This window comes from Trachypithecus francoisi, unplaced genomic scaffold (assembly GCF_009764315.1).
Source record: "Trachypithecus francoisi isolate TF-2019V2 unplaced genomic scaffold, Tfra_2.0 Lachesis_group21, whole genome shotgun sequence".
NCBI classification, from domain to species: domain Eukaryota; kingdom Metazoa; phylum Chordata; class Mammalia; order Primates; family Cercopithecidae; genus Trachypithecus; species Trachypithecus francoisi.
In genome coordinates, this window is record NW_022681467.1 from 31,412,867 (window position 1) to 31,431,557 (window position 18,691).

The 18,691-nt window shown below is 43.6% G+C and overlaps 1 protein-coding gene, 1 long non-coding RNA gene, 1 other non-coding gene and 1 pseudogene across 5 annotated transcripts in view; all 4 read left to right on the forward strand.

The window, feature by feature from the left end:
* Positions 1-18,691, forward strand: part of PHF20 (PHD finger protein 20) — a 185,859-nt gene that overhangs the window by 103,325 nt on the left and 63,843 nt on the right. The gene's annotated exons all lie outside the window — the stretch shown is intronic.
* LOC117068719 lies at positions 1,884-6,893 on the forward strand. The gene is made up of 2 exons (XR_004431217.1): positions 1,884-1,951; positions 6,768-6,893. It is a non-coding gene; the product is annotated as an uncharacterized LOC117068719 (long non-coding RNA).
* Positions 5,367-6,718, forward strand: LOC117068717 (annotated as a pseudogene).
* Positions 15,465-15,607, forward strand: LOC117069181. Its single transcript, XR_004431426.1, has one exon. It is a non-coding gene; the product is annotated as a U4 spliceosomal RNA (small nuclear RNA).

An 18,691-nucleotide genomic window follows, 5' to 3' on the forward strand; every position in this document is an offset into this window, starting at 1 on the left:
CCTGCCACCACAATCGGCTAATTTTTGTATTTTTTAGTAGAGATGGGGTTTCACCATGTTGGCCAGGCTGGTTGTCTGTTTATCTTATTTGTGTTTTGTTCTTTTGTTTCTTGTTTTTTAGGTTAACTGATTTTTTAAGAATTTCATTTTAATTCATCTGTTAGCTTTTAGATGTATTTCTAGCATTTTTAAAGAAGTTACTCTATGGATTATGGTATGCATCCTTAACTTTTCACAGTTCACTTTAGAGTTAATATTGAACCACTTTATGTAAAAATGTTCCATTAACCTCCCCCATGTTGTAGTTGTCACATGAATTATATCTACATATCCTATAAATTCCTTTTTAAAAAAAGTTTTATTTATTTTTTTGAGATGGAGTTTCACTCTTGTTGCCCAGGTAGAGTGCAATGGCGTGATCTTGGCTCACTGCAACCTCCGCCTCCCGGATTCAAGCAATTCTCCTGCCTCAGCCTCCCAAGTAGCTGGGATTACAGGCATGTGCCACACGCCTGGCTAATTTTTTTTTTGTATTTTTAGTAGAGATGGAGTTTCACCATGTTGGTCAAGCTGGTCTGGAACTCCTGACTTCAAGTGATCTACCTGCCTTGGCCTCCCCAAAGTCCTGTGATTATAGGCATTAGCCACCACGCCTGGCCTATTATAAATTTCATAATGTAGTATTATAATTTTTGCTTTACACAATTATGTATGTTAAAGACAATAAGACAAAAGCAACAGTCGTATTTACACATGCCTATTTCCAATGTTCTTTATTTCTTCGAATATTTCTTTTAAGCATGAAGAATTTCCTTCAGATTTTCTTATAGGTTCCTGATGACAAATTCTTCTGGTTTTTGTTTAAACTTGAATTTTTTTTTTTAAAGATAGAGTCTCACTGTTTCCCAGGCTGGAGTGCGGTGGCACAATCACAGCTCAGAGTAGCCGGGACCGCCTGGACTCAAGTGATCCTCCTGCCTCAGTCACTTGAGTAGCTGGGTCTACAGGCATGTGCCATTATGCCCAGCTAATTTTTTTTCTTAACTTTTAGTTAAAAAACAAATAAGACTATGTGTCTTTAGAATTGCCTACTTTTTATTTGGATAACTTAAAAAAATATGTTTTGTTTTTGTTTTGAGATGGAGTCTCACTCTGTCGCCCAGGCTGGAGTGCAGTGGCCGGATCTCAGCTCACTGCAAGTTCCGCCTCCTGGGTTTACGCCATTCTCCCGCCTCAGCCTCCCGAGTAGCTGGGACTACAGGTGTCTGCTGCCACGCCCGGCTAGCTTTTTGTATTTTTTTAGTAGAGACGAGGTTTCACCGTGTTAGCCAGGATGGTCTCGATCTCCTGACCTCGTGATCCGCCCATCTCGGCCTCCCAAAGTGCTGAGATTACAGGCTTGAGCCACCGCACCCGGACTAAAAAAATTTTTGAATAGTTTTTTTTTTTTTCCCTTGGCCAGATGCTATATAGTTAACATAAATGTAGTCGAGCAGCTGTTTGAAAATAGTGAATCTCAGTACTCTGGGAGGTCGAGACGGGAGGATCACTTGAGGCCAGGAGTTCAAAACTCGCTATATTGAAGGTCTTGCATCAACATAGTGAGACCCTCTCTCTTCAAAAAATAAAAAAATTAGCCTGGCATGATGCTTCATGCCTATAGTCCCAGCTACTTGGGAGGCTAAGGTGGGAGGATCACTTAAACTGGGGAGGTCGAGGCTGCCGTGAGCTGCAATTGTACCACTGCCAGCCTGGGTGACAGAACAAGACTCTTAAAATTTTTTTAAAAATTGGCCGGGCGTGGTGGCTCACGCCTATAATCCCAGCACTCTCGGATGCCTAGGCGGGCAGATCACTTGAGGTCAGGAATTCGAGACCAGCCTGGCCAACATGGTGAAACCCCGTCTCTACTAAAAATACAAAAATTCACTGGGTGTGGTGGCGCGTGCCTGTAGTCCCAGCTACTCTGGAGATTGAGGCAGGAGAATCGCTTAAACCCAGAAGGCAGAGGTTGCAGTGAGCTGAGATCGCACCACTGTACTACTCCAGCCTGGGTGACAGAGTGAGATTCCGTCTCAAAAAAAAAAAAAAATTAAAAAATTAGAAGAGTACTGAAGTATTCATTCCTGGCTCATCTCTGCTGCTGTTCTGTTAGTCCTGTGTCTAGCTGAGTCCATAGTGTTGTGCTTCAGCCTTGAGGGCTTGTCAGGGCAAGGGATCTTCCTTTTTTTGCTCATCCTCCTCTCAGTGTTGGGGCTCTTCCCAGCCTGCTCTTCTGACAGGTGGGGCAAATTATTAAAGTTCATATATAAATGAGGTGGAAATTTAATCTTGGAATTTAGTTGTCTGTCGTGGCAGGGAGAGCTGTAGATGATCAGCCACATCCCTTGTGACTCAGCAGACTAAGCTTTTAATTATGTTGTCTTAAGGGTAGTGTTATGTTAGACATCACTTGAAATTTGTAGTTAATTGTTCCTATACCACTAGGAAATACGCCATGCATATAAGTGAGGAGACTAGATTGGAAGCTAACTCCAGTGCCTTTTGTAAAGTTTACATATTTTATGGGGTCTTGGGCTCTATTTTTTCCCAAAATATACACATACATAATTTCTGGCTTGCGTTAGCTAACTTAGCTATGTTTCTGGATTGTGGAGAGCACAGAATCAAGTATAGTTAAGGATGGGACGGGTAAGTCTAGGGGAAAGGATGATGGTGAGATTTCACGTTGTCTTTTGCATCCTTACAAAGGTCCTTTGTAAGGGAATAATTTTGAAACTATTGCAACGGATTGAAACACTTATCTATTTTCCAAGAGGGTTAATAGTAAGGGTGGAGGTCAAATTACTTTGAGCTTGAGCCAAGAGGAATAAATATAGCATGGAACCCATTACTGTATTTTTTTCTTTTTTTTTGAATGAGGTATTTGCTTTTTGCTTTAGTGACTTAAAAGCCAGAGTAGATGGCTGGGTCTGGTGGCTCATGCCTGTAATCTCAGCACTTTGGGGGGGTCGAGGTGGACAGATCACTTGAGGTCAGGAGTTCAAGACCAGCCTGGGCCGGGCGTGGTGGCTCAAGCCTGTAATCCCAGCACTTTGGGAGGCCGAGACGGGCGGATCATGAGGTCAGGAGATCGAGACCATCCTGGCTAACACGGTGAAACCCTGTCTCTACTAAAAAAAATACAAAAATCTAGCCGGGCGAGGTGGTGGGCACCTGTAGTCCCAACTACTCTGGAGGCTGAGGCAGGAGAATGGCGTAAACCCGGGAGGCGGAGCTTGCAGTGAGCTGAGATCCGGCCACTGCACTCCAGCCCGGGCGACAGAGTGAGACTCCGTCTCAAAAAAAAAAAAAAAAAAAAAAAAGACCAGCCTGGCCAACATGGTGACACCCCATCTCTATCAAAAATACAAAAATTAGCCAGGTATGGTGGCAGGCGCCTGTAATCCTAGCTACTCGGGAGGCTGAGGTGGGAGAGTTGCTTGAACCTGGGAGGTGGAGGTTGCGGTGAGCCGAGATCGTGCCACTGTACTCCAGCTTAGGCGACAGAGTGAGACTCTATCTCAAAAATAACAAAATAAAAAAGCCAGAGGAGAATGCAGTTGTGACTGTTGTAATTGGGCAAGCATTCATTTATGCAGTAAAACAGAAGTTAGTAATTCCCCTAGAAGTTTAGAGGTCTCGGGCTGGGTGCGGTGGCTCATTCCTGTAATCCCAGCACTTTGGGAGGCCAAGGTGGGCAGATCACCTGACATTAGGAGTTAGAGACCAGCCTGGCCAACGTGGTGAAACCTCATCTCTACTAAAGATACAAAAATTTGGCCCGGTGCGGTGGCTCACGCCTGTAATCCCAGCACTTTGGGAGGCTGAGGCGGGCGGATCACGAGGTCAGGAGATCAAGACCATCCTGGCTATCACAGTGAAACCCTGTCTCTACTAAAAATACAAAAAAATTAGCCGGGCATGGTGGCAGGCGCCTGTAGTCCCAGCTACTCGGGAGGCTGAGCCAGGAGAATGGCATGAACCTGGGAGGTGGAACTTGCAGTGAGCCAAGATTGTGCCACTGCACCCCAGCCTGGGTGACAGAACGAGACTCCGTCTCAAAAAAAAAAAAAAGATACAAAAATTTGCTGGGCATGGTGGTGGGCGCCTGCCCAGATACTTGAGAGGCTGAGACAGGAGAAGTGCTTGAACCTGGGAGGGAGAGGTTGCAGTTTGCCGAGATTGTGCCACTGCACTCCAGCCTGAGAGACAGCGTGAGACTCCATCTCAAAAAATAATAAAAAAAAAAAAGAAGTTTAGAGGTCATATTATTCTCTGAAAATGGGCTGCTGCAAATATTTAGCAAGTGCCTGGTAAGTGCCAGTGCCAGACCCTATTCTTTTCTTTCTTCTTTTTTTTTTTTTCGAGACAGAGTCTCACTGTGTTCCCCAGGCTGGAGTGCAGTGGTGCGATCTCGGCTCACTGCAACCTCCGCCTCCCAGGTTCAAGCAATTCCCCTGCCTCAGCCTCCCGCTTTCTTGTTTTGAAGGTGGGGTCTGACTCTTTCGCCCACGCTGTAGTGCAGTGGTATGATCTTAGATCACTGCAGCCTCTAACTCCTGTGCTCAAGTGATCCTCCTGCTTCAGCCTCAGACCCTATTCTAAGCTGTCTTATTGGTTAATATTCTACAAGAAGCATAGAATAAACAAGAAAGAAAACCAAATAGAAGTACAGGTCCATTCAGTTAAGTTATTTTTAGTAAATACTTGGTAGAAGTGGGACACTTTGCCACAGGATCCAGATCAGTGATTCTAACCCATGAAATCTTGCTGTGTTTGTTGTTAGTTATAAAATGAATGAATTGTCATTGAAGTATAAAAAATTAACAAATGACTTACGTCTAAATTAACTAGTTACGATTTAGCATGATGACTAAAATATTTTTTGCAAATGATTTACTTTTAAATTAACCGGTTGAGATTTAGTGTAATTCCTATAGTATTTCAGCTTTAATGAATCTGTGTTCTCTATGGTTTCTTGAGCAGGAGAGTCATAGATCTACAGCCATTTTAGTTTGGGAAGTTGTGGGTGTCTGTGGTTTTTCATATCATCAATTATGTATTGTGATGGAAAACTGATAGATAATTCATTATTCTGGGGGTTAGAGAGATGAATGTGACATCTGGTCTAGGCCCTTCCAGGTCTTTCTGTCCAGAGGAATGGATGAGACTTCAGATACCTATGGTACAAGAAAGATGATGTCATGACAAACTTAGAATAAAACTACAAGAATAGAGAGAAGAATGACAGTGATAATGTGTGCTACATAGAAATTGACCTCTTCGGGTTGGCCTGTGAGAGGTTTTCTTGCTCTAGGGAGATTCTTTAAGCAATCACTATGTCAACAAACACAGATGTTTCCCTTTCTGAATTCATATGATGAAGATCAGGGATCCAAACTTATTCAAAAAGCTAAAGAGGCACTATTCGTACCTGTTGGAATAGAAGGTTTTGCAGCAATTGTTGCATATTGGTTATGCAAATTGAAGAGCAGGGGAAATACTAAAATGTCCCTTCATCTGATCCACATGTGTGTGGCAGCCCAAGGCTTTGTTGTAGGATCAGTTACTGTTGTTATGGGCTATTCCATGTATCGAGAATTCTGGGCAAAACCTAAGCCTTAGAAGAAGAGATGCTGTCTTGGTCTTGTTGGAGGAGCTTGCTTTAGTTAGACATCTCATTATTGAAGTTATGTATTATCGTTAAAAATAAGCTAATTTGTATGGGTTTAGATGGTAACATGGCATTTTGAATATTGTCTTACTTTCTTACAGGCTTGATTTGCCTGGTGACCAAATTACTAGTGACTAGTTTACTAACTAGGTCATTCAAGGAAGTCAAGTTAACTTAAAAGAAACATGTCACCTAAATGCAGTTGATGGTGTCAAAATGTCCACCTTCTTAAATTGTTAAGATGAACTTAGTTCTAAAGAAGATAACGGGCCAACCCTGAAGTACTCCCAGTTTGCTGCAGAGTCTCATGTATTTTGGATGTTATAGAAGAGTCCTATTTGCCTCAGTTAATTTAACTATTTTTCTGCCTGTTTTGTGGGCTGGCTGGCTCTTTTAGAACTCTGTCCAAAAAGTGCTTGGAATATAACTTGTAAAGCTTCCCACAACTGACAATATGTATATGTGCGTATGTTTAAACCAAATCTAGAAAACTTATAGTAGAGCTGCATAATAGCAGTATTTATTAAAGAATCACAGCTGTAAACGTGAGAATAACTTATGGATTCTAGTTTATTTCTTTAGTAATGGCAAATTATATTTTTGCTGCTGTTTAATATTTTTTAAATGTCATCTTGAAATAGAAATAAGTATTTTAAGCACTCATGCAAAGGTAAATGAACACTTTTTAAATGTGTGCATTTCTTATTTTTTCCATAAGAATTATATACATTAAACTGAACAAATTACCTATAATGGTTTTGATTAATGGCTTAAGAGCAATCTGGTTAGGCCAGACAGTATACCCAAACTTTTATATACCATAGAATGTTATTACGCTTGTGAAATTCTCTTATCTAACTGAATTTACATTCCATGGTGGTAACATGGTATATGTATTGTTATTAAAGTGACCCATGTCAAAAAAAAAAAGAAAGAAACTGACCTTTCAAGACCAGCCTGGGCAACATGGTGAAACCCCATGTCTCCAGAAAAAAAAAAAAACCCAAAACAAAACCCCAAAAAACAAATTAGCCGGGTGTGGTGGCATGAGCCTGTAATCCCAGCTACTTGTGAGGCTGAGGTGGGAGGATTGATTGAGCCCTGGAGGTCAAAGCTGTAATAAGCCATGATCATGGCAACACTGTGCTCCAGAGCCGTGACAGAGTGAGACCGTGTGAAAGAAGGGAAGAAAGAGAGAAAGAGAAAGAAGAGAGAGAGAGAGAGAGAAAGAAATTAATTGACTTCAACTCACTTACTGAGCCTTTAACATATGCCTAGGACTGCTAACTGTTGAGTATGCAAAGATGACTGGGCACTCTTGGTCTTAGTGTTCATTAACTGCTATTTGGATTTGCTATTTGCCTCTTGGGGAGAGGTTGGTGCTTTAGGGGCAGGGATGGAAGAAGGTGGTACTTGCACAGGACCTTGAAGAATGGGTAGCAGTTAGGCATTTGAAGATGTAGGCAGAGCAGCTAGCATGGCATGACCACAGGGCCATTTCTGAGACTGTCAGGTATGTGTTTTGACTTGATTGCAGACTTCCTGAAGTGGATTAAGGTGGGGTAAGTTGCTGCCAAACTGAGGTTGGTTGCTTTGAGGAATTTATTGAGAAGCTGAAAAATGCTTCATTTTCAGGATAGGGAGATAGACTGTGTTAACAGGGTTGCTTTCCTTCCATTTAGCTATTTTGTGGCCATATGGTATTTTTTTCTGCATATATTTTAAAGAAGTTTTTATTTTGAAATAATTTGTTATTAAAAATGTTGTCAAAAATGGTACAAAGAATATACCTTTAACCAAATTCCCCGATTGCCAGCAATTTACCATATTTGCTTTATTATTCTATTTTTTTTCTTTTTTCTGAGACGGAGTCTTGCTCAGTCACCTAGGCTGGAGTGCAGTGACACAATCTTGGTTCACTGCAAGCTCCACCTCCCGGGTTCACGCCGTTCTGCTGCCTCAGCCTCCCGAGTAGCTAGGACTACAGGTGCCCACCAACATGCCTGGCTAATTTAAAAAATATTTTTAGTAGAGATGGGGTTTCACCATATTAGCCAGGATGGTCTTGATCTCCTGACCTCGTGATCCACCCGCCTCGGCCTCCCAAAGTGCTGGGATTACAGGAGTGAGCCACTGCGCCCGGCTCGGTAAAAAAATAGAATATTTTTTAAAAATAAAAATATACTATTTTTCAAAGTACTTTTTCTAGATGGGATGCAGTGGCTCACGCCTGTAATTCCAGCACTTTGGGAGCCTGAGGCGGGCAGATCACTTGAGGTCAGGAGTTTGAGACCAGCCTGGCCAACATAGTGAAACCCTGTCTCTACAAAAATAAAAAAATTAGTTGGGCATGATGGCACATGCTTGTAGTCCTAACTACTTGAGAGGCTGAGGCAGGAGAATCTCTTGAACTTGGGAGGTGGAGATTGCAGTGAGCCAAGATCGTGCCACTGTACTCCAGCCTAGATGACAGAGTGAGACTCTGTCTCAAAGAAAATAAAAATTTTTAATTTTTTTTAGAAAGTATTTTTTCTGAATTGTTTAAAAATAAGTTCCAGGCCGGGCGCGGTGGCTCAAGCCTGTAATCCCAGCACTTTGGGAGGCCGAGACGGGCGGATCACGAGGTCAGGAGATCGAGACCATCCTGGCTAATACGCTGAAACCCCGTCTCTACTAAAAATACAAAAACTAGCCGGGCGAGGTGGCTGGCGCCTGTAGTCCCAGCTACTTGGGAGGCTGAGGCAGGAGAATGGCATAAACCCAGGAGGCAGAGCTTGCAGTGAGCTGAGATCTGGCCACTGCACTCCAGTCCGGGCGACAGAGCAAGACTCCGTCTCAAAAAAAAAAAAAAAAAAAAAAAATAAGTTCCAGACCTTTATCCCTAAATACTTTTTTTTTTTTTTTTTGAGACAGAGTTTCTCGCTCTTGTCACCCAGGCTGGAATATAGTAGTGCGATTTCTACTCACTGCAACCTCTGCCTCCTGGGTTCAGGAGATTCTCTTGCCTCAGCTTCCCAAGTAGCTTGGATTACAGGCGCACGCTACCATGCCCGACTAATTTTTGTATGTTTAGTAGAGACTGGGTTTCACCATGTTGGCCAGGCTGGTCTTGAACTCCTGACCTCAGGTGATCCACCGACCTCAGCCTTGCAAAGTGCTGGGATTATAGGTGTGAGCCACCACCGCACCCGGCCTCCCTAAGTACTTTTTAGAAAATCCCCTATTTAATTAGCCAGGCGTGGTGGTGTGCACCTGTAATCCCAGCTACTCGGGAGGCTGAGGTCGGAGAATTGCTTGAACCCAGGAGGCGGAGGTTGCAGTGAGCCAAGATAGCACCACTGCACTCCAGCCTGGGTGACAGAGCAAGACTCTGTCAAAAAAAAGAAAATATGAAAAAGAAAAAAAAAATCCGTATTTCCTAAAGACAAGGACATTCTTCTACATTACCACAATATAATTTTCAAAATCAGGACTTTCTTCAGACTTTATCAGTCTGTGCCTTTCACCCCATTTATGGCAGTCATCTTGTCTTTATTCCGTATGCTTTTTCTGGGCAATTGAAAAAAATATTCGTAAATTTGAAAAGAACTCCAGAAATATACAAGGATAATTCAACTAACATTCTTGTCTCCCATAGTCCCATGGCCCACTACTGTTAGTATTTGGTCATGAGGGCCTCAGGACCATACACTGGCCTGCAGGGCCCAGCTTCTTCTGGCCACCTGTTGCCTCACCTTCCTGTTGATTCTGCTGCAGCCACATGGCCTCCTTGCTATGCTGCAGGTAGAGCAGATACACTCCTACCTCTGGGCCTTGTTCAAGCACACTTTTATTGAATACTTTTTATTCCCAGCCAGAGCAAGTAGGTCCATGGGGAAACATATCAGTAATGTGATGGTTAATATTTATTTATGTATTCATTCATTCATTTATTTGTTTGAGAAGGGTTTTGCTCTGTCATCCAGGCTGGAGTGTAGTGGCATGATCATAGCTCACTGCAGCCTCGACCTCCTGGGCTTAAGCCATCTTTCTGTATCAGCCTCCTGAGTAGCTAGGACTACAGACATGTGGCACCAAGCTTGGCTAATTTTTAAATTTTTTGTGGAGACAGGGTCTTGATTTATTGCCCATGCTGGTCTTGAACTCTGGGACCCCACCTTGGCCTCCCAAAGTGGTGGGATTGGAGGTGTGAGTCACTATGCCCAGCCCTATCTCCTTTCACAATTACATGTAATTAGGCCGGGCACAGTGGCTCAAGTCTGTAATCCCAGCACTTTGGGAGGCCAAGGCAGGCAGATCACCTGAGGTCAGGAGTTAAAGACCAGCTTGGACAACATGGCAAAACCCTGTTTCTACTAAAAATACAAAAATTTAGCCAGGTGCGGTGGTGTGTGCCTGTAGTCCCAGCTACTCTGGAGGCTGAGAGAGGAGAATTGCTTGAGCGTGGGAGGTGGAGGTTGCAGTGAGCCGAGATCACATTATTGCACTCCAGCCTGGGTGACAGAACGACACTCTGTCTCAAAAAAAAAGAAAAGGAAAAAAATGAAAAGAATATAATTAGCTAGGCATTGTGGCACACGGCTGTAGTCCCAGGTACTCGGGAGGCTGACGTGGGAGGATCGCTCTAAGCCCAGGCATTCAGTGTTGCAGTAAGCTATGATCCTACCACTGCACTCCAGCCTTGACAACAGAGTGAGACCCTGTCTCTGGAAAAACAGAAACAAAAACAATTACGTATAATTTATTTCATTGTATGGATGTTCCATAATTTATTTACCTAGCCCCTGCTGAAAGACGTTTAAGTTCTTTCTAACTTTTCCCTATTAATTCTCCTTGTTTTACAGACAAAGAGCCTAATATTTGGCATGAAGGAGTGACTTAGCTAGATTGGCACACTTCCTAATGGTCGGTATTGTAGAGGTTGGTAAAATTAAATTAAATTTTTGTTTGAGACAGGATCTCATTCTGTCATCCAGGCTGGAATGCAGTGGCACTGTCACGGCTCACTGCAGTCTTGACTTCCAGAACTTCAGTGATCCTCCCACTGTTCAGCCTCCTGAATCATTCTGACTGCAGGCACTCTCCATCACTCCTGGCTAATTTTTGTATTTTTTGTAGAGACAGGGTTTTGCCATTTTGCCCAGACAGGTCTCGAACTCCAGAGCTCAAGCAATCCACTTGCCTCGGCTTCCCAAAGTGCTGAAATTACAGGTGTGAGCCAGTGTGCCTTGGCCCAGAGTCTATAACTGTTGTTTTCCTGCTGAGTGCCTAATTCCATCTGATAAGATGCTGGGTGCTGTATAAATCAAGTGAAATGAACAGAGTCCCTGCCTTTAGGGGCATTGCACAGTATGTGATGCAAACTTCAGCTCTCGGGGCACTCATTAAAGCAGTGTGTACACTCAGAGTAAGAGACTTAGTAGGGTGGCTAGGTTTGGAGCGTAGTGTGTGGTACAAGTGATGTCAGTACTCCAGGACTGGATGGTGCCTTTTGAATTCTTTGAGTTGTGGAAGATGTCTTGATCTGGAAACTGAATGGTGTTTCTGGTGTTTCTTTTGGAACATAGGTTTAGTGGTATGAGTACAGAATGATCCAGAAAGATTGCTGGGTGAAAGGGAGGTTGTTGAGAACTCATTCACCAGGAATGTATTACGTAAGTAAGTAGGAAATAGGGCGGGACTATGACCATCTTCAGAAGCATCCAGCCAGGCCCCTGGAAGCTGGGATGCTGCGGTAGTCACTGTTTAGTGATTGCTGTCCTGAGCTGGTGCCACAGTCTTGCGTTTTTAAACTGAGATGGAGTCACAATCTGATAAATTGGTGTGAAGGGGGCTCGTGGGCAGCAGGAGGAGGAGGAGCTGGGAGGGCAACACATCTAGTCCAGAGCTAACTGTTCCAACCTAATTCTGGCACTTGGGGCAGCTCTGCCACCTTGTGGAATGAGTGCTCAGCGATTTTTGTGGGGGCTGAGTGCATACGTATGCATTCCAGGGGCCAGCCTTGAAATGTTCACCAGGACTGTATGTGGGTGTGGTTCCTTTCCTTCCACTTAGGTATTTATGGCTTCAAAGTATTCTTCCTATGTATATAGATGCATATTTTTTCCTGAATATATATTTTAGGAAGTTTTTATTTTGAAATAATTTAGATTTATACACCTATGTATTGTGGGTTAAAAAAATGACAAAAAATAATTTCAGATTTATAAAAAAGTTACAAAAATAGCAAAAAGATTTCCCTTATACCCTTCCCTATGTTGGAAAATATAGATTCCCCAATTGCTAGCAATTTACCATGTTAGCTTTATTATTCTCTCCCAGATTTTATTTTATTTTTTGAGATGGAGTCTTACTCGGTTGCCCAAGCTAGAGTACAGTGGCGAGATCTTGGCTCACTGCAACCTCAGCCTCCTGGGTTCAAGCAATTCTCCTGTCTCCGCCTCCCGAGTAGCTGAAATTACAGGCACACGCCGCCATGCTTGGCTAATTTTTTTTGTATTTTTAGTAGAGATGGAGTTTCACCATGTTGGTCAAGCTGGTCTTGAACTCCTGACCTCAAGTGATCTACCCACCTTGGCCTCCGAAAATGCTGGGATTACAGGCGTGAGCCACTGTGCCCAGCCCGCTCCCAGATTTTTTAATGTAGTTTTTTGAATTGTTTGAAAATAAATTGCCAACCTTTAGCTCTGAATATTTCAGTGTGTATTTCCTGAAAACAAGGACGTTCTCTTTCGTTCACACAATATAATCAAAATCAAGACCTTTTAAAAACTTTGCCATTTGTTCTAATAATGTTCTTTGTGGCAAAAATGGGGGTGAATTTTTTTTATTTCTGGTCAAGATCCAATCCAGGAACACATGTTGAATTCAGCTGTCATGTTTCTTTTGTCTCCTTTAATCTGAAACAGACCTTCAGTCTTCTACTTTTTTTTTTTTACTGGAGTGAGGGACAGGGGAATAAACTTTTTTTTTTTTTTTTTACTTTTTAAAAATGAGATCTTCAGTTTTTGTCTTTTATGACCTTCACATTACATTTTTGAAGAATATGATGTCCCTCAATTTGGGTTTTTCTGATGTATCTTCATAATTTGATTTGGGTTATTCACTTTTCACAGAAATACCACATAAGTGATGTGTCCTTTTCAGGTGCATTCTATCAGGAAGCACATGAAAACCTCTTTGTCCCACTTACTGGTGACATTAACTTTTGTCACTTACCTAAGGTAGTATCTACCAGCTTTTTCTACTATAAGGCTGTTATTACCCCTATATAATGAATACATTTCTTGTGAGAGAAACTTTGAGACTATGTAAATATCTTATTTCTTCATCAAACTTTCACCCATTATTTTAGCATCTACTGATATTTCTTTCCTGAAACCGTTTTTACTGTGATGGCTGCCAAATGGTGATATCTAACTTTCATCATTCCTTCAACAGGTATGAGTTTATATTCTGTCTTAGGGGGCTGTATCTCCCTTCTTTCCTTCCTTTCCTTGTTTGTTTATCCGCATGGGCTCATGGATTCTTATGTCGTTCTATGGGTTGTACTCTGTTTCTATCATTATTTTAATGCCAAAAAAATTATAATCTTGAGATCATATCAGTAAATACTTTTTTTTTTTTTTGAGACAGAGTCTCACTCTGTTGTCTAGGCTGAAGTGCAGTGATGAGATCTCTGCTCACTGCAACTTCCACCTCCTGGGATCAAGTGATTCTCCTGCCTCAGCCTCCCGAGTAGCTGGGATTATGGGTGCCCACCACCACACCCAGCCTTTTTTTTTTTTTTTTTTTTGTAGCTTTAGTAGACACTGATCCAGGCTGGTCTCAAACTCTTGACCTCAAGTGATCCACCCGCCTCACCCTCCCAAAGTGTTGGGATTACAGGTGTGAGCCACTGTGCCTGGCCTCAGCTAATCCTTTGATTGCTTTTTGATGCTTCAAGCTGAAAAAGTTATTCCTTCACAGACATGAACAATATTTTGTTCTTTATATTATGTTAAATATATATCAAAAAGGTATCAAACTCCTGGGCCACATGATGTCATTGCCGACAAGAATACCAACTGTGTTGGGCCTTGGTCCTGAGGGAACACATGACAATGAGAAGTGACTCTTTTCCCCTGGCTGGAGAAGTGACAAATAACAGGATCCAGGAGCAGATGTTAAGTGCTGATGATGAGGTACAGCAGATAGTCATTTCTGGCAGGAGTTGATGGAGTGTGGTCCCTGAGAGCCAGGGCCATCTGGATGTCTTCCTGTTTGTGGAGTGAGCTGGGTCTGGATGGAAGTGAAGACTTGGCTGAGCCAGGGAGGAATGGCAGGAAGAGGGCACAGGCCAAGCAGGGGTGTGAACTGCGAGAGCATGAAGCAGTTGTTGGAGTAGGAGCTGAGGCCTCCTTGTGGATGAATGGGAGGTACGTTTGGAAGCAAGATGCTGCTTGGGGTGACGTGGGCCTTGAATGCCAGACTGAGCATTGCCTGCCAGACTGAATATCACCATCATCGTAATCTAATCATAGTCATCCAGTTGTGAGGTCATCTGATGCTGGCAATGGGCATACAAAATATTACATAGGATATTTCTTTCTTTTTTTTTTTTTTTTTGAGACGGAGTCTCGCTCTGTCACCCAGCCTGGAGTGCAGTGGCCAGATCTCAGCTCACTACAAGCTCCGCCTCCCGGGTTTACACCATTCTCCTGCCTCAGCCTCCCGAGTAGCTGGGACTACAGGCGCCCGCCACCTCGCCCGGCTAGTTTTTTGTATTTTTTAATAGAGATGGGGTTTCACCGTATTAGCCAGGATGGTCTCGATCTCTTGACCTCGTGATCCGCCTGTCTCGGCCTCCCAAAGTGCTGGAATTACAGGCTTGAGCCACCGCGCCCGGCCTGGGATATTCATTTCTAAGCCAAGTTTCAGAAAACAATTTACAAACTTTTTTTAGTATAAACATAGTGTATGCTTACTATAAAAGGTAAAGTATATAACTACTCAAGTATATATAGATCCCACTCTATATTATCTGTTGCTGTGTGACAGTATTACCACAAATATAGTAGCTGAAACAACACATTTGTTTTCTCACAGTTTCTGTGGGTGAGGAGTTCAAGCATAGCTTAGCCAGGTCCTCTGCAAGCTTATAATCCAAGGGTTGGCTCGGGCTATATTCTCATCTGAGCACTCTACTGGGGAGGGTTCCAGGCTTACCTGATGGTTGGTGGCATTCAGTCCTTGTAGACTGTCAGACTGAGGGCCTTGGTTTTTTTTTTTTTTTTTTGAGACGGAGTCTCGCTCTGTCACCCAGGCTGGAGTGCAGTGGCCGGATCTCAGCTCACTGCAAGCTCCGCCTCCCGGGTTCACGCCATTCTCCTGTCTCAGCCTCCCGAGTAGCTGGGACTACAGGCGCCCGCCACGTCGCCCGGCTAGTTTTTTGTATTTTTAGTAGAGACGGGGTTTCACCATGTTAGCCAGGATGGTCTCGATCTCCTGACCTCGTGATCCGCCCGTCTCGGCCTCCCAAAGTGCTGGGATTACAGGCTTGAGCCACCGCGCCCGGCCGAGGGCCTTGGTTTTTGCTGGTGCACTCAGTTCCTTGCCTCATGTAGAGCAGCTCACAACGTAGCAGGTTGTCTCACTAAGACAGCGAGGAGGAGTGTTTCCTAGTAAGACAGACACTGTAGTCTTACCTAATACAATCATAAAAGTGACATACTGTCTCCTTTGCCATATTCTGTTAGAGACAGGTTACAGCTTTGCCCAGTGGCAGTATCCTAGCCAATGAGGTTTATCCGAGGTGTGATTATTAAAATAATTGAAAACTTTTCCCAATACACTGCAGTGACAACTTGCAGCATAGGTTGGCAATGGCAATTTTTGACATCTCTATGGAGACTGAATTAAAATAAAAAAAAAAAAAGAAGTTATAGGTTGTGCCCACACTCAAGAAGAAGAGATTATATAGGGCATGAATACCAGAAGGCAGGGATTATTAAGAAACATCTTAGGGTTTAACTCCATACCCTCCCTCGAAAATAGATAACGAAAACACTGCTTAGGGTTACCTTTTTTTTTTTTTTTGAGACAGAGTTTCGTTCTTGTTGCCCAGGCTGGAGTGCAATGGCATGATCTCGACTTACTGCAACCTCTGCCTCCCGGGTTCAAGCAAATCTCCTGCCTCCATCTCCTGAGTAGCTGGGATTACAGGCTTGCACCACCACGCCTGGCTAATTTTGTATTTTTTAGTAGAGATGGGGTTTCTCCATGTTGGTCAGGCTGGTCTCCAACTCCCGACCTCAGGTGATCCACCTACCTTGACCTCCCAAAGTGTTGGGATTACAGGCATGAGCCACCACACCTGGCCTAGGGTTACCATTATTAAAAGCAAAATTTGTGGACCATTTTTCTCTGCACATACCAAAGTATAGTAGTAATTTAGGAGCAACAAGAGCAAAGGGTGACTCTTGAGATTTTGAGCCTGGATGCCCAGGAGAGAGCTCTGTGCTTTTTCTTGATTCCTCCAAACAATAATTTGTTAAACAGGAGGGAGAGGACAGAGCATGTAAATGATGATGCCAGTAACTACTTGGAAATAGTGATTTTCATACTGCTTTTAGAAGAGGAATAAATTAGTTTCAGTAGATGACCTTACCCCAAGAGTAATTGAGTTCCCCCTCACATTTGAACCAGAACCTTTGAGGATTTAATTTACAATATTTTCTTCCAGGCATGGTGACTTATGCCTGTAATCCCAGCACTCTGGGAGGCTGAGGCAGGAGGATCACTACTTGAGCCAAGGAGTTAGAGATCAGCCCTGGGCAACATAGGGAGACCCTCATTGCGCTCTTTTTTTTTTTTTTTAATAATAATTTACATGTCTTCTGCCCTCTGTCTTTGAGTAACTGCTTCCATGTTGACAAGAACCGTGTTAATACGCTAAGAGTGGATGATGTCACTTAGCTGGCGTTACCAACTCCTGCCATGTATATTCTAAATGAACTGTCCTCCCATAGGGGAATACACACCTGTGTGTGTAGACTCTGCCCCAGCAGGCCCATTTGACAACCAGTGGCTCTCTTAGTTTCTTCTTTCTGTTTGTTTTTTTGAAATGGAGTCTCACTGTGTCACCTGGGCTGGAGTGCCCTGGCACAATCTCGGCTCACTACAACCTCTGCCTCTGGGCTCAAGCGATTCTCCTGCCTCAGCCTCCTGAGTAGCTGGGATTATAGGTGCACACCACTATGCCCAGCTAACTTTTGTATTTTTAGTAGAGACGGGGTTTCGCCATGTTAGCCAGGCTAGTCTCAAACTCCTGACCTCGTGATCTGCCCATCTCGTCCTTCCAGAGTGCTGAGATTATAGGCGTGAGCCACCATGCCCGGCCCTATACATAATTTTCTATTTTGCTGATAATATTTTGAGTTTTATTTTTTATTTTGAGAGAATCTCACTCTGTCACCCAGGCTGGAGTGCTGTGGCACAATCTCAGCTCACGGCAACCTCCACCTCCTGGGTTCAAGCAATTTTCGTGCCTCAGGCTCCTGAGTAGCTGGGACAACAGACACGCACCACCACGCCCGGATAAATTTTTGGATTTTTAGTAGAGACAGAGTTTCACCATGTTGGCCAGGCTGGTCTTCAACTCCTGACCTCAAGTGATCTGCCCGCCTCAGCCTCCCAGACTGCTGAAATTACACACATGAGCCACTGTGCTTGGCCATATTTTGAGTTTTATTTCACATAGTTATACCACACATATTCTGTTTCTTAATTTTTAAAATTTATTATTATTTTTTAATTATTTTTGAGACAGGGTCTCACTGTTGCTTAGGCTCTAGTCTCAGTGGTGCAATCTCGGCTCACTGCAACCTCCGTCCCCAGGTTCAAGTGATTCTCCCACCTCAGCCTCCTGAGTAGCTGGGACTACAAGCATTCACCACCATGCCTGGCTGATTTTTGTATTTTTTGGTAGAGACAGGCTTTCCTCATGTTGTCCAGGCTGGTCTTGAACTCCTGACCTCAAGTGATCCACCCACCTTGGCCTCCCAAAGTGCTGGGATTACAGGCATGAACCACCACCCCCAGCACTATTTATTTATTTTTTGAGACAGGTTCTGTCTCATGCTGTTGCCCAAGCTGGAGTGCAGTGGTGGGATCACGGCTTACTGCAGCATCGACCTTCTGGGTTCAGTCTATCCTTCTGCCTCAGTCTCCTGAGTAGCCGAGACTATGAGTACGTGCCACCACACCCAGCTACTTTTTATATTTTTTTGTAGAGATGGGGTCTCACTATGTTGCTCAGGCTGGTCTTGAACTCCTGGGCTCTAGTTATCCACCCACCTTGGCCTCCCAAAGTGCTGGAATTACAGGTGCGAGCCACTACGCCTGGTCTATTTTAAAATGTAGAATATTTTTGCTGAATGCATAATTTCAATGTTCCTATTGTGATTTTGTTAATTACCACTAATCCTTCATTGTTTGGTTAATAAAGTAGGGCAATTAGATGTTAGAATTTTGCAGATTATACCAGTGACACATGGCCCCTTGGCTAGGATTATGCATAACTTATGATTGTTTTGAGCAAAGAACTATGAGGTCAGTGACAACAATAATGACAAGTAATATTCAAGTAACCTCTTGCTGTTAATACTGGCTTTTGTGGCCAGGCACGGTGGCTCATGCCTTGTAATCCCAACACTTTGGGAAGCTGAAGTGGCGGATCACCTGGGGTCAGGAGTTCAAGACCAGCCTGGCCAAAAGGGTGAAACCCTGTCTCTACTAAAAATACAAAATAGGCCGGGCGCAGTGGCTCAAGCCTGTAATCCCAGCACTTTGGGAGGCCGAGTCAGGTGGATCACGAGGTCAGGAGATCGAGACCATCCTGCCTAACACGGTGAAACCCTGTCTCTATTAAAAAATACAAAAAACTCGCCGGGCAAGGTGGCGGGCGCCTCTAGTCCCAGCTACTTGGGAGGCTGA